General features: G+C 36.9%; 1 long non-coding RNA gene across 1 annotated transcript; it reads left to right on the forward strand.

Annotated features, from left to right (window-relative positions):
• The first annotated feature begins 575 nt into the window (after positions 1 to 575).
• On the forward strand, positions 576 to 3,303 carry LOC147488479 (uncharacterized). Its single transcript, XR_015203256.1, has 4 exons — positions 576 to 660; positions 1,344 to 1,408; positions 2,014 to 2,123; positions 2,674 to 3,303. It is a non-coding gene; the product is annotated as an uncharacterized LOC147488479 (long non-coding RNA).
• The last annotated feature ends 8,092 nt before the right edge of the window (positions 3,304 to 11,395 follow it).

The raw sequence follows: 11,395 nt of genomic DNA on the forward strand, positions 1-11,395 counted from the left end.
CGAAGGGGTTATGCATTTAATTTAAGTGGTTGTTTTGGATCATGCCATTTAGGTATGTGTTTTATAAAATTAGTTGAAGCCATCATTTATCATATTGCAACTCAAAAAATGTATGGATGATTAACTCCATGGTAGCGTCATTGTAGGTCACAAAGTTTGATGGATGAAGAAAAAAAGATTTGATAGGTATAAAAACAATAATCTTTGTAAATTTATGCTAGTCAAACTTGCAATAATTTTTGTAAAAAATGTATGGATGATCAACTCCATGGTAGCGTCATTGTAGATCACAAAGTTGATGCGTGAAGAAAAAAAAGATTTGATAGGTATAAAAACAATAATCTTTGTAAATAATCTTTGCAAATTTAAGTGTTGGCTTTTATGTTTTAAAAATTTATACTAGCCGAACTTGCATATTCTCCATCTGCTTAAGGTCATATTCTTCTCTTTCTGTCGAATTATGAATATGTTTTTTTTAACTAGAATTTATTGGTTTTGATTCCTTAAATTATTGTACTTCAGTTTTGAGCTTGTAATAAAGTTTTTGTTTTTGCTCCACCCATTTCATTCGCTACAGGTTTGATTCTGTAGTTGAGTGAAACTCCTTTCAGAATGAATTGATGGGGTCATAGCTGCTAATCTGATGGCAATTATTTATTGGTATGTAAAGTGTTTGGATTATGCCTCGATGGGATTGCATAAATCTGTTGCATATTGCATCTTGCAAGATGCATATGTTGCATACCACATCTCTTGCTCATGACCGCATAAAATTCTTTCATTATTTGATTAAAGGAATAATTGTGCTAAAAGAGAAGTGCATCCTAAGAGTATTCCTTACACCTTGGCCAAAACAAACAAGGACGTAATTAAGTTTCTTGATCAATTGAATCTTATACCTCTATAGGTCGTGATACTCGTAGCATTTTGTGATTCAAGATTGTAGGAAAATAGTGGCTATTGATTGGTGATTGTGTTGGAAATCATTTGCATGGTTTTAAGCCTTAGAATAATTTCATCACATTTGACCGTATTTTCTTTTTTGTCACTTTATTCATTCTTCTTTAATATCTTATTTTATAAAGTCATAAACATTTTTGATGTTTGTAATATTAAGATATGCAAATTACTCGGGTTTAGCAATTCTTTGCATATTAACTAAAAATCAAATTGTTGTTGTTTACATGAATCATAAAAAAACCTTCTATGATTAAATTTAAAAACCAAAACGTTGTTTCATGTCATTTAAAATGGCTTTAGAAAATTGTTTCATGTTGTTACTCCTGATGATTAGCTGAACATGTATAATTTGAAATTGAATAACAAGTGATCTCTTTTTTCAGTTGGACTTCAGGTGAGTGTTCAAGTATTGTGTTGAATACTGATAAGCATCCCTATTAGAATGAAGGTCAGTTCCCTTAAAGGATCTTGAAGGTGATTTTTTTTTCATGTAATTCTATGTATCATTTGCTCCAAACATTGCATATATCAATCATGATAGGTGCTTTAATGATATTTATACACAATATCATTTCATGTTCTGTAGCCAGCATAGTAAGGTTATACACCATGGTATAGAAATTTTTAATTTGTGATCTAACAATCCAATAATGCTGAATTTGATATGGTCACTTATTATTGCATTAATTTATCATTGAAACATAAAGTCATGAGTAATTTAAAGATGAAATGGGCAGTTTAAAGTTGTGCCTTTGTAAGGATGTTAAGCAAAAACTAAATGTGAAGAACTACGAAGCTTCCTATTTCTGTTTAGAAGGGGAATAAGTCATGAACCAATACATGAGTTCCATAAGTATTTATATATCCTCCTAACAACAAGAAGAATAACACATGTATATATTAGGCTTGTTCAATGCTGAATATATATAATATGTGTATGATGCTCAACCTTATTATTTTGCTTGTTCAATAACGCGAGGTCATTTTATAATTCTTTTCTATCTATGGCTCACAGCCCTATCTATTTTGAGCTCCTAACTATTTTCTCCTCAGTTGACTGATGGAATAAGTCAACAACTAATGGACATGAGCAAGGTTGAGAAGCAGATTGCACGTGACTTGCAAAGGATGCTCATGCATGTATTCTTCTTGCAGTTGTAAATGTAAGTTTATTGTTTTATGCCAAATTATAAAGTGTATGTCACAATTTATTGGGTTGGAATTGGTTGGGACATTCCAAATAATAATTAATATTTATTCTATCAAATGTTTAACCTTATATAGAGTTAATAAGCCTAATTGTTAGTCATTAATCTTATAGCATGTACCTTTTGGCATATAGGATGACAAGTGTTTTAACATGATGGGTTCTTTCCTGGGTTGAGCGTTAGATGAAGAATTCTCTTTTAATGACTAAAGTTTCTTTTACTAAAGACGTTTGCCAGTGAAAGTGATATTTTCTTGGATATATAGTTGCGGGGTTAAAGTTTTTCGGTATATATGATCAATTATATTACTGCTCCCATAGCGAAAGCTTAACCTTTCCAAGTGAGTTACCATCTCACTTTTTTTATAATAATAATCCATAATGTGTAAGATTTTTGATAAAATCCCAAAATTGTAGTTTTAACCTCTTAACAATAATACTTTTAGACTAATTATGCGAGTAATAAATAAGAGTTAATGTTAATTACATGTTTTTATGTATTTTAGGCATTGAAGTCAATTATGTGCAGAAATGTACTACTTTGGCGATATAAAGGAGCAAGAGCAAGGGTTGGTTGTTAAGAAGTTCTATGATTAAAGAGATTCAAGGAGAAAAACCTTTGTAAAGCCCGGTCAGAAGCTGAAAAGTCAGAGTCAACGCGGGCAGAAACAACACACAAAAGTCAGCAGAACTTCTGAAGATCGTATTTTTAGACTCAGGCCTCGGAATTGGGCGTACCTTATGTCAAAACGACCGGCTGAGAAAGAGATTTCCAATGGTTTAAACTTTGACCCAATCAGAGGAGTAAAAATGGACAAAAAGCCTATTGAAGTAAAAGCCAGATGAAAAAGGCCCTGTGGACTGAAGAAATTAGGTTTTGGGCTCGATATTTTGGCCCACAATATGGACCCTCAGCCCATGCACGAAAATGTGGATCTGGTCTCCTCCATTTCCACACACAAGACTTAGCTCTTAAGTATCAATTAGCTTAGGATAGAAAGTAGCTATTAGAGTAGCCAAAAAAGCTTAGTTCTAGATCTAGTTTTTCAATAAATTAATTAGTTGTTATTCTTATTTGAATTTCAGTATTGAATCATTGTTTATCATTCATTAGATAAATAAAATAGTTAGTTCTTGTTAAATTCGATCTTTGTTATTTAATGATTGTTTAGATTAATTTCGATTCTTGTTATTGTTTAGTTAAATTTAATAAAGGTAGAATCTTTATATTATGTCGTATTCAATTTCATATAAAAATGATAGTTTGATAAATCAAAGCTAAACTTCCATTATAGGGGTTTGATGAAGTCTTGATGAAAACTTGATTGTGTAGTATAGAATCGTTGTAAGAGTCTATTCCACTCTAGAAGGTCGTTGATTCGCCATGAGAATGGGTGGACGTCTTCACATGCTAATTATGAATTGGTAGAGATGCCATGTATAATTAGGGATTAGAACGACCAATTCTTACCGTAATAACGTAAGAATTGGATTACAACAATCTATGTTAGTTTCTTAAGTTGGATTCAAGGTGGATTCATTTTCCCCTAATCATTATTCTAGATTCAAACTTTAATATTCCGTAGCATTTCGTAGTATAATTCGTAAAACTCTCATTGACTTTGGTAGGATTGATAGTCGTAGGAAATTTGAATGCTAAAGAACTAGGAGTGGAACAAATCTTCTATTTCAACTCTACTTCAATAGTATCGAGAGTAGAAATCTTTGATAATCAATAGTATACAATAATGTTTTAGTTTTACTTGCGTTTAGAGTTTCATCGCTTTATTTGTGAGTAAAATTATCAATTTTACGTTTATCAATTTTACGTGTTTATCAAATGGTGCCGCTGCCATCTTAGTTCACTTTAGTATTGTTTTCTGTAGAATTGTTAGTTTTCCAAAGTCCCATAACCCACCCACCCTTGTTTGATTCTCACTGTGGTTGTCCGTTTCAACACTGAAAATTTTCCTCGAAGAATTACATTGAGCGCGACCCGCGCCCTGGGCAGGCTAAATTGGAGCGCCACCCGCGCCCAAGCGGCTGGAACTCCACCTTTTGGCTTAGCGTGACCTCGAGCCTTGCCAAGGCAAAACACGAGCGCCCCCCGCGCTGAAGCGCATGGACCTCGAGGTTTTCCCTGAGCGCTACCCGCGCCTTGCCAAAGCTAAATTGGGCCACTGGCATGGCGCTTGGAACTCCGGCCAGACTGAAGCGCCTTTTCGCGCTACTTAGGCCTATTCGAAGTAGCGACCGCCCCCTCTGCTGAAACTGCCCGATTTCCACAGGTTTTTTTTCAAATTTCCATTTCTTCATAGTTTTCAGTGTTTTAACTTGTTATACGCACTGAACACACGTAAACAAGACGCTATTCATAAGCGAAGCAAGGAGCCATTCAGGTACTCTTTTCTTCCACACCTCGCATCTCCTGTTAGAGGTTCATACTAGCATATCAGGATTGTTTGGAGTGTTGTTGTGTTTCGTTAAGATTGGCTTAACCTTGCATGATATTAAGGTCAGACCGAAGAAAAATGCCTAACGTAATCAATCGGAAACGTCAACAAACACGCCTTTCTAGTATACCACTCACTACACCTCTAGCTAATATACCACACACACCACCTGAAGTAATGGCTGAAGAAAGAGAGTCTCCTTTCTCTAACTTTTACAAAGCCTTGAACGATAGCCCTAAATCTTGCATCGTTTTATCAGACCCAGTGGGAGATTTCCGAATTCCCCCGAATATATTTAATTTGTTACCCGTTTTTCATGGGTTAGACCATGAAAAACCTTATCAGCACATGCGTAGGATTGACCAAGTCCTTACTACATTCCACCATCCTACAGTTGGTGCTGAACAAATTAAACTAAGGGTATTTCCCTTCACTTTAGCCGATAAGGCGGCGTCTTGGTTAACTGCCCAAGCGCCAAATTTTGTGGACTCGTGGGCTAAACTTGTTCAACTATTTATGGAACATTTTTACCCACCACTGAAGACCGTTGAAATGCTTTCCAAGATTCATTTCTTTCAACAAAATTCTCATGAATCATTTCCAGAGGCTTGGAATTGTTTCACCGATCTACTTATAGATTGTCCACACCATAACCTCACGAAAGACACGCTAGTTCGTGCCTTTTTCAAGGGATTGTTACACCACCATAAGGAGATGTTTGACATAATGAATGGGGCTAGTTTCCTAAGTAAGGGAGCCTCAGAGGCTTATAAATTTTTAGAAGATCAAACTAAGCGTAATAATAACTGGGGGGGGGGGTAGTGACAATATCTCCCGTAACGCTAGTTTTTCTACAACAGTAAAGGCCGCCAGTATGTTTGAGATGAAACCCGATCCGGAACTTAAAAATTTAATCAAATCTCTAACTAAAAAGGTAGAGGCTATTTCTGTTCAACAAACGCCTATCCCCGTCATGAATGTCAACTCCAATCCATGTAATTTATGTTTGAGTCTAGAGCATCCTGACTCCTATTGTCCTTTCGCCTATGAACAACAACAATCACAAGAATATAATGTTTGTTCCATTTATAGCGAACCTAACGCAGCTTGACGACAAAATCCCAACTGCGGTTGGCGAAATAATCAACAACCTCCAAGGTTGTTTAACCCAAATGTTAGGGCAACAAACAATTACAACCAAGGTCCACCAAGGCAAGGACAAGGTTAGGGTAATTATAATTATAACAACCAAGCTCAAACACGACAAGGACAAGGTTAGGGTAATTATAATAATTAAAACAATAATAATTATAATACTAATAGAGGTATCATTCCGGTAAATAATAACTACCAAAATCCACCCATTAATAATCAATGTGACATAGTTCCTGTCACACAGCCAGTAGCAAATACTACTCCACAATCAGATCACTTTGATAACTTTATACAATCTCAACAACAGATTTTACAAGCCATCCAACTTTCCTTATAGCAGTTAGCTCAAGAGAAAGTGCAACCCAAAGGTGTGTTTCCAAGACAAGCAATACCAAATCCTAAAACACCAAACACAGTCTTTGAGGTAAACGGTAATACTAGTAACGAAAATACAAACGTAGGGGAGATAAATTCCATCACCACTCTCCGTTCAGGTAGAGTGGTGGATAACAAAGTAACTATGTCCATAGTTACCCCACCAGTAGTCCCTACACCAGATATTACACTAGATACCGAAACAGAAACTGAAGATCCTACTCCTGTAGAGGTACCAGTTAAACCACAGCCTAAGAAACAGAAAATCAAGGTTAATCATCTTGTTGATCTATATGCTAAATATAGAGAGAAACCATCGTTTCCTTATAAATTAGCTATGTTAAACAAGGATACAAATTTTGACGAGATTAGGGAAGTTTTTAAAAAACTAACGATAAACTTACCTTTTCTTGAAGCGATTAAAAAGTTACCTTACCATGCTAAGTTTCTAAAAAGAGTTGTGCACTACTAGGCGAAGACAAAGATTCCTAAAGACGCCTTTTTAACTGAGCGGTTCCAACTTTAACGGAACACAATGGAATCGTTAAGTACAAGGACCCCGGTCGCCCCATCGCAATAATGCACCTTAGGGGATACTCACACGACCATCGCTTTATTAGACCTCCGGGCGAAGTGTTAACTTACTCCTTTATTTTTATATAAACAAATAGGTCTACAGGAAATGCAACCTACAACAATGACTATGCAATTAGCTGATAGGTCTATAAAGTATCCTAAGGGTGTAGTGGAAAATGTGCTGGTTAAGGTTCAGGATTTCTACTATCCTGCGGATTTTGTTATCCTCGATACAGAAGTCGCTAATGATTCTGTTCCGATCATTTTAGGGCGCCCTTTCTTGGCAATTGCCAACGCGCTTATAAACTGCCGCGATGGTTCAATGTCCTTGTCTTTTGGCCATCTTTCCGTTGCGGTTAACATTTTTAAAACAATCAAATAGTTGCCTTATACGAATATCGATGGAGAGGTTAGCATGATAGAGAGTTTAGCTCATGATTATTTCCAAACCACGTTTCCGAATGACCAGATGCACAAATTCCTTTCCTTTGGAAGTTCCAACTTTGACAAATACTCCTTGGACGTAGAGGAAATTGAGGAAGATTTCCTTCAACTCTTTTGCAACTCTTCCTTACCACCTTACGAGTCCCACCCTACCAACATCCATTTATCCCTTGACCCTATGATGAAAGATGAATTTTTCATCCTATATCCCAGTGATTCTTTTGACCCACCTATTGAGGAATGTCTGGCATATCTCAAGGCTTCTAATGATCTAGACCTGAGAGCTCTAGCTGACACTCATTCATCTTCCCTCACCAATATTCCCCACCTTCCACCCTTTCAAAGGAACCTGGAGTTTGAGCTTGACCCTTTTGTTTCTTCTGTACTTAATGATTTTCTAAATCCTCTTAATACAGAAATAATTCCCAATGGAAAGGCACTTGATATCTTCATTTTCAGAATTGAGACAGTTCCCACCTACACCATGAATGAGTTTTGTGTCAAACCTACATTCTCATTTCTTCCAATCCTTACGTCTAAAATTCATCCATATCCACCATATCTTCCACAAACATCCATTTTCTCACGATCATTCACTTAGACACCCTCTCGTTCAAAGGCGAAAAAGAAGGTGCATGCGCGATTATATTCTAGATCCATCAGACTTCGTTTCATTTCAATAACTTGTGTTGTAGAGAATCTTGGGGATTGATTCTGTTTGGGAGTGCATTCCATTTTATTTATTTATGGAAAGACCCCCAACTCTTTAGGTTGTTGATATATGGAAAACTGAAGGGTATATATATATATATATATATATATATATATATATATATATATATATATATATATATATCCAGTTATTTGTTAAAGTCTCGAGTAACTGACTATAAACGGCTCATTTTGTTGTTTGGTGTCGGTGTCCTTCCTTATAATTCCATATATTGGTAAGTGCACCACTCAGATAACCGGGCCCTCCTTATGGAGTGTTTGATTGTAAGTACCGGATCTTAAGTCCACGTTAAACATAATTCACGTTTTCCACTCTTGCATGTTTTCTCAGATTTTGAGTCATGTTCTTCTATGGTGTGAATTATGCATTTATTGCTTTATTGTTTTTCTTATATTAAATCTTATTCATAAAAAATAAAAATTGTTAAAATCATAAAAATAGTAATTTAGGAAGTCTCGGGAATCTGACTTTAAAAGACCCGCTTTTAAAACAAATTTTCTAAACTTTGTTGCCAAAAATTTGTTTGGGGGTGAGGTGTTTGTTTCTATACTGGATTGTTCAACTTTCCATTTGGGTTGCGTAGGCCATTTAATTTTATTTTGATTCGGGTTGACATTATCTATGAAATTAGAGTTTATTCGTTAGCATAACTTATGTCACGCACGCACTTTGAGACATTTTCCATCTTCTTATATGTCATCCACGGTCGGAATAGAGTGTTTTATGGATCATTGGATTGAAATTCTCTCCTGATCATTTCCATAGCTCATTCGCAAAAGTCGGACCAGTAACGAAGCGACAAATTTAGTTTGAAGTTACGCGAAAAATTAAAAAATTTGAAAAATCAAATTGGGCTTGGGCTCTTGCGCGCACGTGCACCGTACGTCTCCATCTTCAACAATATAATCACGATTTCACCTTCCAAAACCTCCATTACCAAATTCAAAACCATAACCTAAAAAAAAAAAAAAGAAAAAAAGAGAACCCTAAATACAGCCACGCCCAAATTCAAAACCTTACCCAAAACACTCCCACCACCATCCCCAACACCGAAAATTAAGAGAAAAACCACAAAATATTTGAACTGCCGCGCAACACTTGTCCCACCACCATCGTTTTTTTTAAGTAGGGTTGTTTCACATCGTTTCCTACACCACATACAAACCCCCAAATCAATTCAAAACTTTCAATGGCTCTAAGACGAAGAATTCTGCAGGAACAAGCTTTTACGGCCGACCGCTTCGCGCCATTTTTTCGTGACGAGATGATTAGAAGGAATTGGAATAGGTTATGGTACTCGACAAATAATTTCTACCACTCCGATTTGGTCGAACAATTCTATAAGAAGAGAGAGTTGGATGGTCGGAAAGTTTTCATGAAGGTGGCTGGGGTTAGGAAAGAATTATCGAGAGAAAAGTTGGCTGAGATTCTAGGCATTACGCCTGAACGCCACCTCGATGCCACCGTGCAGGAATCCCAGTATACTGGAGTTTCTGCATTAATGAACGACACTCTCATGGAAGGTTAACACAATCAGAATTCTCATTGTGCTCGACAGTCATCTCTGCTAACCAACCAACTGGCTGTAGCTCAGTGGATTGGTAAGAACGTCATTGGGAAAGAGAAGGTGAGCGACATCGGTTTGACATGTCTGCAGGTTATCTGGATATTGCAAGAGAAGAGGTATGAATTCTGTATCCTCGAGTTTTTGATAAATATGATTAGAGGAGTTGGGAAGAGTATTGCACCATTTCCTGCTTTAATTACGAAGATAATGTTGTGGGGGGAGAAACCAAGAACTGAGCGGACTATGTTGAAATTGCATTCAAACAAAATTATTTATACGGAGTGTATCCAAAAGACTTGGATGTTGCCGGAGGATAGGGTGGTTGATTCGGATGAGGAAATGGAGGATATGACATGTTTGGATGAAGATGCCTTTGAAAAGTGTACGTGTGAGTCAGAACGCATGTCAGTGTTGCATACTAGCGTGCGTTGCATTTATGCTATTTGGGAAGATGTACGGGATAGGCAGATTATAATTTGAAATAAACAAAAGAACCTTCAGACGAGTTTTGAAAACCTCAAAAAGGGTCAAGAGGATCTCTTGTGTAACATGGAGACACTCCTTCAGCATCACAATGCGTAATATGCAGAGATGAAAGCAGCAATGGAAGCACAACACCTGTTCCAAGTAGAGATTTTACGACGCATGCCACCCCTGGAGGGTTCTATTTCAGATGAGTCTGAGAGACATGAGCGTCGTCTTCCAAGGACGGATGGCTCGGGGCCTTCTTCATCCCAGGCCCAATCTCCATCTTAGGGTCCATCTTCATCACGTGGCTAGGTGTTTCAAAAAATTTGGTGTTTCGATGTTATTTAGTTGTTTTTATTGTTTTTATTAGTTCGGATATTAAGTTTTTTAAATTCAGTAGTTAAATTTAAATTCGGTAGTTAAAATGTTGTTTGAATTTCATTTTTTAATATAATATGGTTCTTTTCAAATTGTGCATTGTTTTATTGTTAACCCCACCTTCCCGAATTGTTTGGGGGTGGTATTAGTTAGTCTAGCATGATTTTTATATGATCCACAAATTTATTATATAATTTTGCGATGATTGTGGGAAATATTGCCGATATGGGCATGACTATGAATAGATATTGTGATAGGATGAAATCTCGATGAATTAGGCAGTTTCTATCCTAAATTCAACCTAAAAGATATTAGGTTTGTTTTGGAATAGAGAATATGGGTTGTTTCCGTTTTCGGTTTTGGAAATTTTTTGTTTCCGGCAATTGCTTAAAACTTTATGGTAACTTCCCTATTCGTTTTAGCAACATAAAACCTATAAAAACTTCATTCATTCTACACTCACAACCCACACTACACCTCACTTTCATCTCTCACCTTTCACTCCCACGATTCCCATCTTTCTTATCCATTTTAGCACAATCACATTTCGGAGCGAGCTTCCGATGCTGGAGCGACATGCCCTAGGCACACCATTTTGACAGTTTTTATCCTGAGGGCGACCCGCGCCCTACCAAGCCCTGAGATAAGCGCGACCTGCGCCTACAACACTGGAATTCCAATTTTCATCCCCGAACGACCCACGCCCATCCATCCCAGCACAAAGTGAGCCCGCGCTCAAGTGCACTGGAACAAAAAAAAAATCACCAAAAAGCACCCAGCGCCTTTACCTAGGCAAACATGGGTGGAGCACCACCTCACGCATTTAACCTTGTGGCCAAGAAAAATTCCAATTTTTTGTGGGTTGTTCCAGGATCCTTCGCAGCTATTCCAGCAAGTTTATTAGGGATGACATTCCCTCGTATCATACCAGAACAATTTTTTGAAGACTTGTTCCAAAGTGACACCTATGGTGCGTGGTTTCGCGAAGTGATCATTCTAGCAGGATGGGAGCCACTATTGGTAAGTCCTGATGAAATTTATTCTCCCACACTTACATCTTATTTTTATGATAATTATAA

Source organism: Coptis chinensis, chromosome 7 (genome assembly GCF_015680905.1).
Source record: "Coptis chinensis isolate HL-2020 chromosome 7, ASM1568090v1, whole genome shotgun sequence".
NCBI lineage: Eukaryota > Viridiplantae > Streptophyta > Magnoliopsida > Ranunculales > Ranunculaceae > Coptis > Coptis chinensis.